This window comes from Mus musculus, chromosome 10 (assembly GCF_000001635.26).
Source record: "Mus musculus strain C57BL/6J chromosome 10, GRCm38.p6 C57BL/6J".
In the NCBI taxonomy this organism is placed as follows: domain Eukaryota; kingdom Metazoa; phylum Chordata; class Mammalia; order Rodentia; family Muridae; genus Mus; species Mus musculus.
The window spans coordinates 106,053,923-106,068,189 of NC_000076.6; the positions used below are offsets into that span (position 1 = coordinate 106,053,923).

At 37.4% G+C, this 14,267-nt stretch overlaps 2 pseudogenes; one reads left to right on the plus strand and one right to left on the minus strand.

Annotated features, from left to right (window-relative positions):
* Window positions 1-2,035: 2,035 nt before the first annotated feature.
* Window positions 2,036-2,157, minus strand: Gm25342 (annotated as a pseudogene).
* On the plus strand, window positions 11,935-12,867 carry Gm8796 (predicted gene 8796; annotated as a pseudogene).

Here is a 14,267-nt window from a genome sequence, read left to right on the forward strand (position 1 = left end):
CATCTTGGAGATATTAGTGCATTCTCTGTGATCTTGAATAATAGATAACACAGGCATTGATTATTTGTAAATTACAATGAAAAAAATCCTTGTAAGCCAGATAAATCAAATGTGATACCTTCACTGACTGAACTAATAAAAGAGCAATGACAGTAATTGATTATTTTGGATTTGTTCTGGTGAATTGGTGGGGGAAAAGGCACAACTATGAATATGACCTCAGGAGTATTTAAGGTCAAAATTTATTCTCTCTGATTAGCCTTCAGAATCCATGCTCAAAGGTTCATTATAATGGTACATCCAAGTCTGTTTACTTAAGCAGTATAAAACCTCAAGTTCTTTAGTGATGCCATATTTTAGCATTAGTATAAGCAATTTTGGAGTTTGTCTTAGTTAGGGTTTTATGTCTGTGAAGAGATGTCATGACCACGGCAACTCTTATAAAAGAAAAGTTTTGATGGGGGCTGACTTACGGTTTAAGAGGTTTCGTCTGTTTCCATCATGGTGGGGAGCTGTTAGCATCCAGGCAGACCTGTTTCTGGAGAAGGATCTGGGAGTTCTGCATCTTGATCCAAAGGCAGCCAGAAGGAGACTGACTGTCTTTCACAGCCAGCCAGGAGGAGGCTCCCATGCTATACTGGTCAGAGCTTGAGCATGGAGGCTACAAAGCCCTCCCCTATGGTGACATACTCCCTTTAACAAATCAAGACCACACCACCTTATAGTACCACTTCCCATAGACCAAGCATATTCAAACCACCACAGAGCTGTCTAGGACTTTAGAACATGTCATCATCTTCTCACTCTAGCTTGGTTTTTTTCTTGCTTGCTTCAGTCTCAACTTGCCAACTTGCCAGTCTCAAATGCAATGCTATTTACTCTGCTTTATCCCCATTTCCAGTTACAAATCACCCACCTGCGATCTACTGTTGCCACAAAGGATTCCAGATGTTCATGACTTCTCATTGGATTTAATTAATTTTGATGATTCTGTGGTTTGAATGGGTGTCTCTCTTCAAGGGTATTATGAGTTTATTAATGCAGGCCTTATAAAAGCCACCTTTTTTATTGGTTCTTTGTAATTTTCACATCATGCACTCAATCCAACTCATCTTCTTCTCCCTCTAACAGAGAAGAAAAATCGTCATTATAGAAGCTGTAGTGTGTCACAGTGTGTCCCACAAGATGCCCTATGTCTATATTTCTTTGCTTGCAAATGATCACTGAAATTACTTGTTGGTCTGATAGAAGACCTCTGGCTTCTGCTAATCTATCAATACCAGAATCTCACTGGGACTCCTTTCAGATATCCTGTTGTTTCCCCATGTCATGGAGATCCTATAGTTTTGGATCTCTAAGAATGGCTCTTTCATGCAATCCAGTTGTTCCTCAATGACTTAGATGTTAGAGTGGGCCAATTGAAAGCCCAAGATCTGGGCCTGAAAGGAATCTGAGCTGGTCAGCCTGCAGGGTCTTCTGCTCACATGCCCCTGAGGGCGGCACAGGCCAGGACCGCATCTTGGTCCAAGGTGGCATGTATGGCTTCTCACACCAGACTCTCTCGTTGCCTTTGAGTCTCCAGTTTCACTGCTCTTCACTGTGCACACAGCCTTCTGTTTCTCTTTCTCTCCCATTTCTCCACAACTGACTTTCCCCTCTTAGTTATGCTCAGAGGTCTCTGAGTGTCTCAGGTCATCTCAGGAGAAGTCTGAGGTGTGCTATGTCCTGCTCCTGCACTATGCCACTGGGCATGGGTCATCTAGGGTGTGGTCCACCCCACCCTGCCCCCAGCAGCCCTGCTTGGTGCTGGATTGGTAGTCATCTCAAGCTAACTTCCTATCCATCTGCCATGGTGTTATTCTGGTTATTGTCTTGGACTTGCTATTCACTGGGCCAGCCTAAGTGGCCCCATATAAGGATTGTCTGTCTTAGACTCAGTTCCACCCTGGGTCCTACAATACTCCCCATCCTGGGAGCATCTTCAGGCCTGTGTGTTGCTGGACTGGTGGTCATCTTAGGCTTTCTTTTACTTAGGAATGTTAAGCTAATAATCATTTAGGTATTCATAGATCAGAATATTGAATTTAGACATAGCCTTTCTCCTCTCTGCCACCTACTGACACAGCAGTCACACCCCGGAATGCTTCTAAGAGCAGTTCCGGTAGGCATTTAACCATGCATTTTGAGACTGATCGGAGGTATTTCTATTTCTATGAAGTAGATGAATCATTCAAGAGATCCTAATGTAAAAATATTTAAGTTTCTGCCCAGTTACCTAGAGGTGGTCTAGAGGTAGCCATAGGGTCAGTCTTGGAGGAACCCACATAGATCATGACTTTTGAGCCAGGTGGTGCTTTGGGCATGACTGGTATAAAAATCTACTATAAAGAGACAGAAGTTGAGCTGCATATCTTGCCAAAGAGATTTAATTTCTTTATAAAACTCTTCATCACCAGAGGTGTAAGGTTATTCAATATGCCTTATTTGGTAAACAGGTCCATCTCATATAGTAAGATTTGAATACGTTAGTAGCAATTAATGTTTTCTGCAGAATTTGATCAGTGACTGGCAAAATAATCTGCAGTACAAAAATAAAAGTTCATCAATTTGCAAATCCTTATTTTATAGTGAATGAGCAAAATTTCTAGTTCCGAGTGGCTCTTTGAGCTTCACTTCATGCAGCACATTGTTAAGGGAGAATGGGAGCGTCTGTTACTGTCTTCGGCAGCAGCCTCTCTGGCACAGGGTCTCCTGCAGATGGAGTTCATTTCCCCAACAACAATGCCATACTGTTTCATTTCAATGTTATAACCCCAGTGAGAGTTGATGGCCTTTTTACCAGTTTCTTCATATCTTTGTTTTCTTTATTTCTTTTTATGACCTTATTAGTGTATATGTGTTGTAAAAAGTTAATGAGCCTTATGTGCAAAGATGTTTGCTATAATATTATTTACTATAAAAAGACCCTAATCATTCAATAAAAACAGATAGATTAGTAAATTATTGCATGAGTAAATGCATAGAAATTGTCAACTTAAAGAGTAATTAAGACAATATGCTGAGGGGTGGTCACCAGGTAAGTCTGTATGTTTGGTAAATAGAGGTAAATAGAGATCAGAACTTGTGGTGAGAAAGATGATAAGTCTACCAAATGGAATCATAGGAATGACTCTCCTTTTCCACAGATTTGTAGAATGTTTATTTCTTTTCTATGATTAAAAAGACATTTATACCTGGGAAAATAAAATTCTCACAAATTGTGGGAAGGAGAAAACTTATGGGATGTATTCCAACCATTTTCTGCATTGTGTCCTTGGCTCATATTAGTCCCCAAGTTACATCCTTGTCCCCATTTCCATCCATTTTATGAGCCCCATTTTTCAATTATTTCCCCCTTTAATTTCATGACCTCTACATGTATATCAGAGAATGTACCATATTTTGTTCTTTTCCTTATACTTTAGCATACATATGAATAAAACATTATTTATTAAAGTACTAATAATTAAATTGGTTATTATTTCTTTTTTCTAGGTAAATAAAATCATTGGCAGTTTTAAATTTTCTACTAATAAATAGTAGTGTATAAGTAAAAGAAACAGCCTACACAAGAGCCTATGAAAGTATGACTTCAAAATTCCTCAGAATTTAATTTCCCTTCCCCAAACTGTATCACTCAGTTATAATCATGATAGTTTGACAGTGATAACACTAATGATGAAAACTGGGTAAAAGTCAAAATACTCTATTTTAATATGGCTAGGCTTTATTTCCAGACTAAAATATCCCAAGTACAGTATTTGTTTGGATCCTATGCATACTAAACACTATTTTCAATTTTCCTGGCATAATTCAGTCTTAAAAACAACACTATACTAACAGCTACTGGTTTATCTTGTGTTTGCTTGTTCGATTAATACTTAAAATGAAATGTGAAAACTTAACCTTATACAGGTTGAATAAAATATGGAAATATACATTGCTGGTAAATTGTAGAAAGATAAACACTCAACTCCAAGAGAACTCACTTTTCTAAATCCTATTGTTATGTGAATAATAAGATGAATTTGAATCCAATTATTCATGAATAATTTTGACTTTCATTAAAAAGTATATTCAGACTTGCTTAACATTATTAAATTTTATATTATTTTATGAGCCAGGTTACATAAGTGATGGTATGAATTTCTTTGTAAGGATGAAAATATAATACCCTTGAACAAATGTTTTATCTCTAGCCACGTGTAATAAATGTATTCCTTGGAGCAAAGGAACAAGAAAGTATTAGCCTATAAAACAATTCAGGTCCTTGTCTCACTGAACTTTGTAGCTCATGGGAATGTCCAGTCTTCACGTATCTGACTGATACGCGAGCAACTAAGAACACAGCAAATGCTTTGACTTTCCGTTTGTGTATGTTTTTCTCAATGGGGCAATTCTTTTTCCTAGAGTGTTGAATTCAGTCATTCACTCTGTATTTTAACTGGACAACTAAGACCATTTTCATTCATGGTTATTATTGATAGGGGTGTGATAGTTCCTATCTTCTGTTAATTTGCTTTTCTACCATTGAATCTTTTAACTTTTATTTTTTGTTCTTCTACTCTGATGAGATTTATCATTTCCTCTGCTCTTGTGGTTGCTTTAATCTTCCTCTTCCCAAGGTGTGATTCCTGTAAGTATGCCAGACAGTTCTGAATCAAAGCTCATGAATTGTCTTACTTTGTGTGTATGTTGGGGAAATTTTGTTTTTTTCTTTGAGTCTGAAAGTATGAAGGTAGACTTTATTGGGCATAGTGATTGGCTTTTCGAGGTTTGTTTTTGTTTGCTTCCTTTTAAGCCCTAAAATACAACATTCCAAGGTCACTAGAATGGTCATGTCCATGGAGAAATATGATATAATTTGGATTGGTTAGCTTTTGTGAATGAAATGACACTTCTACTCTGATGACACTTGTCTCTCACAATTCAGGCTGGCCTCAAATTCACTGTATAACTCAGGTTTTCCTGACACTTTTAGTCTTCCTGAATGAACTTTGCAAGTGCTAGGGAGTAGCTATATACCCACAATACTAACTTTCTGAGATATATTGTTTTAAAATCACTTGTACATTACAACTACACAAAACTAAATTAAACTCACAGTAGTACTGCTTATAAAAAATATGCTCCCAGACAAGTTATTTAATCCTGATTAATTTGAGTGTGCCACAGAAAATTAAAATGAAAGAATTAAGTATTGAGAAAATCATGATTCATTGTATAAATCATAAAAATGTTAGTAAATTTAAATAAATATTTAATCTGATAAAATCCACTGTTTACCATTCCAGTACCCTCATTTTTCAAATAGAACTGCTTAAACCAAAACCCCACTGCTAGGTGTGGGATATAGCCTAATTAATTGTTGACCAAGGAACTCCTAGTAGTTTTCAAAACAACAAAGGCTGAAGCCACTACTCTTGGTTGGTGTATTAATTACTTTCCTATTATTATGATATAACTCCATGATCAAGGCAACTTACAGAAGTAAGTGTTTATTTGGGGATTATAGTCCAAAAGGATAGGAATCCATTAATATCATGGCACTGAATGTGGCAGGCAGGCATGGTGGTTGAGCGGCAGCAGAGATCCCATATCTTAGCCCCAAAACAGGCAGCAGAGAGAACACTGGGAAAGGTAGGAGTCTTTGAAACCACAAAACCCTCCTCTGGTGACATACCTCCTCCAAGGCTACAGCTCATAATCTTTCCCAGACAGCTCGAACAACTAGGGACCAAGTACTCGAACATAACCTTTGGGACCAGTCTCATTCAAGGCCCCATAGACACCTAACAGAATTACATGTTAAGAACCCCTTTGACTGATGATAACATACATTTCAAATAGAGAACACAGAGAAATCAACTTGAAACCTAGCTAGAAGCTTTCTCCTTGCTGACTATTAATATAGTGCTGGATTCGCAAACTATTGGGGGTGAAAAGTTATCAACAGTCTTATCCAGCTTTGCAACCTATGAGGTACAACACTGACCTGCCAGCCAAAATAGGCCTACAGATATAATAGTGGCAATGTTTGGAAGTATTTATATATATGTATGTATGTATATATATATATATATATATATATATATATATATATATATATATGTATATCAATGGAGTTTAGTGGTGAGGGCCAAGAATGTTACTAGTAGTTCTACAGTATACAGTAGGGTCCTAGAGTAAAGCAGCTCTAATTCTTCTTATTCTCAGTACTGACCTGGAGACTCTTTGCTCTAATCAAACAATAGCTCATCTTTTTTCTTTTCAGTTTTGTGATATCAAGCTAAAAAAAAAACAATCATTTCCTGCCTTTGCTATGGCTTTTCAGATACCCTAGTTTAAATGCAGACTTTGATTTCCTTTTCAATATTTCTTTTTATAATTAAAAATTAATTTGATGTTTTTATTTTCCATTTTTATTTTTATAATCCAATGATTATAAAATGATAAAATTCATTTGGGTTTTTAAAAAAAGTTTACCTTTTAAATGTCATATTTGAGATTCGAAGAGAAAAAAACAATCCAGCTTTGCTTTATCAGGGAGTAAATATTTCTGTGTCATTGATCTCAGGAATGGATGGACCATGATGGCCTCTAAAGATCTGTGAGGTTTAACTGCTTCATTTTTATTAACAGAACCTGATTTATGTTAGTAATATCATGGTTTTATTTTGGACAGTGTCTGGTTCTGTAGCTAGGCTGGCCTTAGATATGAAATCATCTCAGTTTGTGGAGTGGTGGGTTGTGAACCCTCTGGTCTCAACTCTATAATTTGACTTTACACATACACCAGAGTCTCACCACTAAATCTAGACTGGTCTTGAACCTATAGACCCTCTCCTTAAACTTCAGATTTCCTGTCTGATTGTATTTTCCATATGGTAAGACCTGAAAATCATTCAAACAACTTCTCAGCCTGATAGTCCTTTACTCTTTCTATTTATTTAGTTGCTGTCCATTTTCATTATTTACTATTATATATTAAAGTTGAAATGATTTTGTTCAATTTTGAAAAAAATTCAATGACTATTTTGCTTTATTTAGCTTTAGACTTTAAGCATATTGATTAGGTCTTAGAGTTTTTACTTTATTTCAGTTATTGAATCTAATACTTATTTTCTCATATTCAGACTTTTGTCTAGTAACAATTGCGGTTGTATAAATTTTTATTTGAATGTGCTTTTGTCTATGCCCAACACATTTTAGTAGGAAGTTCTTCCTCTTTCTTACTATGTGTATAGTTGTATATGCATGCATTTAGCAATAAAGCATTAATATTATTATATTCTTTGATAAAACTTTTAAAATTATATATAATATATATATATATAATTTTATATTATATATAATATATATAATTTTACCTTATTTCTGTGTTTCTCTATTAAACTTTATTTTTCCCACCACTCCTCCCAGTCCCTTCTTCTACCACCTCCTCTCTCCCCCATATCAACTCATCTTATGATTCCCTTCAACAACAATAACAACAAAAATCAGTCCTCTTAGGGATAGTTACCGCAAATGACTTAACAAGATATACTAGTACTAGGCACAAACCTTCATTATCACGCCTGGATAAGGCAAGCCAGTAGAAGAAAAAGGGACCCCAAGCACAGGCAAAAGAAACAGACACCTTCCACTCCCACTGTTGGAAGTCCCACAAAACCAACAAGCTACCTATAGCTACATAACTATAAAGTATGTGCAGAGGACCTAGCACAGGCCTGTATAGCATTCCTGTTAACGCTTCAGTCTCTCTGAGCCCTTATGACCCTGCTTAGTAGGTTCTGTGGGCTTTGTGGGTCATGTTTTCCTTGTGTCTGAGACTCCTCTGACTTCTACTATCCTTCTCCCTCTTCTGTGAGGTTACCCTGGTTCCACTTAGTGTTTGGCTGTGGGTCTCTGTATCTGTTCCCATTGGTTGCTGGATGATGCCTCTCTGATGATATTTGGGCTAGGCGTTGATCTATGAGTATAGAGGAATATCATTAGGAATCATTTCATTGACTTTTTCTTTCCTTTCTGACACCCATCATGTTTAGTTCTATCCTGGGTCTCCAGGCTATCCAACCTCTTGTTCTGGATATCAAGGCAGTGTCAAGGGTAGACTCTTTCTTGTGTCTTGGGCCTCAGGTTGGACAAGTCATGGGTTGACCAACCCCACAAGTTCTGTACCACAATTGCCCTAGTATGTCTTGCAGGGAGGACAGATGGTAGGTCAAAGTTTTTGTGGCTGGGTTGGTGTCCCTGCCCCACTGCTAAATGCCATGCCTTGTTATAGAAGATGGCCAGTTTGGGCTCCATATATCCCTTTACTAGATTTTTCTAAGGTCACTCTTGTAGATTTCTACATTGTTCCGCAAATACCCAGCAATTCCAGCTCTCTCTCTCTCTCTCTCTCTCTCTCTCTCTCTCTCTCTCTCTCTCTCTCCAGTCTTGCCTACATAATCCCTCAATACCTAAAAAATGTTTTCTTGAGTTATGGTATCATTGTTAAATTAGCATTTTCTAAAAACAACACAAAACAGAAAGACACAAATAAAATGTACACTTGTTGGTTCTGTTTCCTGAATCAAGTAATGAAATACTATCAGAATCTAAGAAGCCCCTCTGTTGCCTTTTTACAATTAATAACTGCTTGTCTACATTGAGATGAAGTTTGTCTTCAGGTGCTTTGCATAATAAATCATTTTTACATATTTAAAGTTAATTTTTGTCAACTTGATTTAAGCTAGAGTTTATTTGGAATAGGAACCATAACTGAGAAAGTTCCTCCATCATATACATTGTAGGCATACCTGTAGGGCATGTTCTTGATTCGTTATTTATATGGGAGGACACCCATATAAATACTACTACTGTGAAGATGGCACCAGTGTGCAGCTATTCCTGGGATAGAGAAGAAGGCAGACTGAGCAAGCAATGGAAAACAATCCATCGAGAAACAGTGTCTCTCCATGGCTTCTTCTTCAGTTCCTACCTACAGGTTCCTGCATTGAGTTCCTCCTCTGACTTCCCTTAGTGGCAAGAAATGATAAGAGAATTTGTTAGCTGAAATGAATCTTTTCCTCCCGAGTTGCTTTTGATCATGATGTTTTACTTATTTTAAAATCGTGTCAATAGATTTCTTCTGATTACTTATTTCTATTACTCTTTAGTGTCCCATTTAATAAGCTTAACAAGGTGTATTAGCTATTTTACTGTTGGTGAACATTTGCCCTATGCATCTGGAGCTCATAGAAATATTCTGCACATACCTTCACAAATAAGTCTGTGTACCAATATATGAATTCCCATTGCTCATATTTAGTAGTGGAAAGCCAGCTTCATAAACTATGTCTATGGTTAACTTAAGTACATACTGCTGAATCATTGCCCAGCAATTTTTCAATATTTTTTAATCAAATTCACTTATACTAGTAGGGTGGGAGAGTTTCTATTGCACTATGTTTTTGTCAAAATGTGGGAATTTGTAGACTATCAGTCGTATTGATACTAGCATTTGTGAATTTGCACTTGACACAGTTCTTTTCCTTGAAAATTTTTATTTAGTAAACTATTTTTAAATCTTTTAGTATTTCATACATATATAAAATGCCTTCCAATCATATTCATCTCTCACTCTGCTCCTAAGTCATTCCAGATTCAACCCCATGTCCATCCTCTCCTAACTTCATGCAATTTGTGTTGCCCATGTATGATCCCCAGTATGGGATCATCCAGTCAAGCATGGCTGACTTACCAAGGGTCACACCTTTAAAGGAAACCAACTCTCCCAGAAGCTATCAACTGTCAAAATATCCTTTGGTAGTGGTGAGAGCGGGCTCCATAATGGAATATTGAATGGTCTGGTCTTTTGCAGGTAACTTGACAGGTTTTTTTTTTGCATTTAATTTAATCCTATTTTGGATATGAGTGTGGACTGCATGTATGTAAGTGGAGCACTTCCATGTACATTGTTTCTGGAGACCAAAAGAGGATGCTGGATAACATGGTACTGGATTTATAGATGGTTTTAAGACACCATGTGGATGCTAGGAACAGAATTCTGTTGTCTGCAAGAGCAGCAAGCATTCTTAACTGAAGCCATCTCTCCTGTCCTTGACATGGTTTTAAATTTGCATTTGCCTTATGTGTCATTATTATTTATTACATATTGTAGCTCAAGTTTTTAATCTCATTTTCATACCTAGATAGTCTCATATTGAGTCATAAAATTTCTATATGCGTTCTGGTTGAAACCATTTGTGATTATTGTAACTCATGTCTTTCCTTTATAATGGTTTCCCTCCTTTAAAACACTTTTTCATATTCTTGTTTAAAAGCCATTTTCATGGGTTTCTGTCTCCTTAAAGAACACTCTAGTAGAATTAATTGTTTTGAATTGGAGATGGGGATGATCAAATACTACCTTTTATATAGCTATTCCAAAGACTACTGCTTTATGAATTTGAATGATTTAAATTGAATTTTTTTTTAAATAGTACTTTTGGGTTTTGCCGGAAAGTTGAGGAGAAAGAACAGGGAATTCCCAATATAATTTATCCACATGCATGCACCACCTCATCATTAGAGTGGCTAATTTATCACTGTAAGTGAATCTACTGTACAGGTTATTACCGCTGTGCCAACACTTTTCATTGGGGCTAAATCTTAACGCTGAATACTCTGGAAGCATACTTTATTTTTGATGATAATATAAATGGTTTTCATTTTAAAATTTATCTCTTAAACTTTGCCAATGTTACCTAGAACTTCAATTACTTTTTCAATGATGTTAGATCCAGTTTTTCTATATTTCCTTTATAACATAAAGTATTTTTGGGTAGTTCCTTACCAAATTCTAATAGCAAAATCATAGTTTATGCAAATACATAGGGTTTTTAAATTTTTTTTGTTTGTTTCTGTACATTGAATTTGTATTTTCTTAATGTAAACAATGTTGAATAGAAATTATTATGCTTTGCTTCTAAAATTATTTTGTGAGGTGCAATTTCAAAAAAAATTATGTCAGTGGCTGGTGATAGTAGAGGGTACTATGGTGGCACCTTCGTCATCAGAAATTTTGTTTGTTTGTTTGTAATCCTGAAACATGGTTTGTTTAAGTAGCCCTGGCTGACCTGGCTCTAACTTTGTAGACTAGGCTGCCCTCACACTCACAGAGATCTGCTTGCCTTTGTTTCCCATGTACTGGGATTAAAGGCTTGCAGCACCACCACCCCAGGTTTCTTTATTTTTAATGTAGAGTTATTTTCCTGGTTCTGGGTCTTAGATTAAGTGATGAATGGCCTTAAGTCTAACTGCTATCATACTGAGAAGCACAAGGCTCCTATGCTCGTTGATGACTTGTCCATTAAAAGTGGCCACTCACTAAGCTATCGTAATAAATAGCACACCCCCTTCAAAACTAAACTAACTAAACTAAACTAAACTAAACTAAACTAAACTAAACTAAACTAAACTAAACTAAACTAAACTAAACTAAAGCCGGAACAGACATAAAACGAAAGTCAACTGGTCCCTTTGCAGTTCTTAGGAAAACCTAACTGTCCCCCACAGGGCAAATGTTTACATTACTAGGCAAACCCTTTTGCAAGCCAAACTTCATTGCAACTCCAGCGTTAGTTTAGTCTCAGTTTGGTTTTCTGATGCTCATACCTTGGATCTGATCAACACCATGTTTCTCTTGCACACTTCCATCCGCATCCACCTCTCACCTAAGCAAGGCTACAACCTGTACTACCTGAGGGAATTCATGACAGTGGATGGGGCCTGGAAAGACTAGATCTGCCACCCTTGTGGGTCTACAGTAAAACCGTTTGTTGGACTGCTTTATGCTTTCCACCAAACAACTCTTTACATCACTGAAGGCACTCATCACCCTGTTTAAGTCAGTCTCCCAAGGAGCCAGAACAGCTGAGGAAGCTCTGCATGGGAGGGTTGAGCTTCAAAACAACCTAGGAGAGTCTCAGGAGCCATTTTGAGTGATAAGGAACACTGACTGTGTGGTAATGAGAGATTCAAACACCAAGGATACAGATCTTTGCATTTGTCACATACGCCACTGTGGAGGAAGTGGATGCTGCCATGAATGCAAGACCACACAAGGTGGATGGAAGAGTTGTGGAACCTAAGAGAGCTATGTCAAGAGAAGATTCTCAGAGAACAGGTGCCCACTTAACTGAAAAAGGTCTTCATTGGTGGTGTTAAAGAAGTCACTGAAGAACATCACCTACGAGATTATTTTGAGCAGCATGGGAAAATTGAAGTGATAGAAATTATGACTCACAGAGGCAGTGGAAAAAAGAGGGGCTTTGCTTTTGTTACCTTTGATGACCATGACTCTATGGATAAGATTGTTATTCAGAAATACCATATTGTGAATGGCCACAACTGTGAAGTAAGAAAGGCTCTGTCAACGAAAGAGATGGCTAGTTCTGCATCCAGAGGGGTCACAGTGGTTCCGGAAACTATGGTGGTGGTCGTGGAGGCAGTTTTGGTGGTAATGACAATTTTGGTCGAGGAGGGAACTTCAGTGGTCACAGCGGCTTTGGTGGCAGCCATGGTGGTGATGGATATGGTGGCAGTGGGGATGGCTGTAATGGATTTGGCAATGCCGGAAGCAATTTTGGAGGTGGTGGAAGCTACAATGATTTTGGCAATAACAACATTCAGTCTTCAACTTTTGGACCGATGAAGGGAGAAAACTTTGGAGGCAGGAGCTCTGGCCCTTATGGTGGCCAAGGCCAGTACTTGGCTAAACCATGAACCCAAGGTGGCTATAACAGCAGCAGCAGAAGCCATGGCAGTGGCAGGAGGTTCTAATGACAGCCAGGAAACAAAGCTTAGCAGAAGAGGAAAGCCAGAGAAGTAACAGGGAAGTTACAGGTTACAATGGATTTGTGAACTCAGCCAAGCACAGTGGTAAAGACATGTTTTAGACAATACTCATGTGTGTGGGACTGTATTTGTAACTAACTATAAATCATCTCTCTTAAGTTGTCTACCTGTGTTACCTTATTTTCCAGGTTCTGAAAGAAAAGAAATTTCCCACGGTGCAGTATGAGGGGAAATAAGCCTATTTTCATGTAATGTCCTTCTTTCAGAAAGTTAAGTGTTATGGTTTCTTGAAGGGAATCGTAATATAGCTCATTAGAATGTTGAATGGCGGATGCTAGTGGTTATTTATATTGAAGTTATATGGAGTAGCTTCCTTGAATCCTTTTTGAAGACTCTGTTGGTAGAATTCTTATTAGGAGTATGCTTTCTATGAGACTTTAATAGTAGTTCTATTTTTATCTGGAAAGAAATGATCCTTACAATGCTAATTTTCACATTTAATGGGATTGCTTTCCCCTGTATAACCTAAAAATTTCTAGCTTGGGACTGGGAGTCACTTGTTTTAGTCTATATGCAAAACTGCTCTCACATTATTTGTGAGAACAAAATGTAGAATATGACTTAATTTGAGGCTTTCCTCGGAAATTGAAGAAACCTATTCCTGTTTCATTTTTCTGCCTCACTTTGAATAAAGTCTGCAAAACCAAGGATTTAAAGAGGTATTGTGGAACTGTGCAGGAAAAAGAACAGACTTTTAAATCTCTATGAGAACACAACGGACTTATGTTACTGGCTTAATAAGCTGTTCACTATATGCCCACCCCGTGCTAGGCACTGATCTAATCACTAAAGAATCTAGTGCATATGACTAGTGACCTTCCAGCATTAGTAGGTCAAATTTATGGAAAGGCAATAAACAAGGAGAATTTGATACATATGCCAACACATGTGGCAATGACAAGTATAGGAAAACAAAAAAACCTAGGAAAGAAGATAGAGTTGAGTGTTGTTATAGACAGAATTCTATCATATATGATTTGATGTATGATATATGTGATATATGATATACGACATGTATATTTCTGTTGCTAGAAAATCCTCTATTTGAATTTAAAAACAGTTACCATGTCTTCACATGTAGTAAACAGTGAATAATTTTATCTATTTGTATACATGATTATGGGATCCTGTAGTTTCTTCCTGACTACTATATTTGTACTGTTGGGGGAACTATTAAAAAAATGAACCCCCAACTCCCCGGCGTCCCTGCTTTTCTCAGCCGGCCAACTCCCCAGTGGGATGGGCATTCTTCCTGCACTCCCACCACTGGCAATTCTCTCCAGCTAGTTCTGGCAGCATCTGGCTCGCTTGTCTCTGGAGCT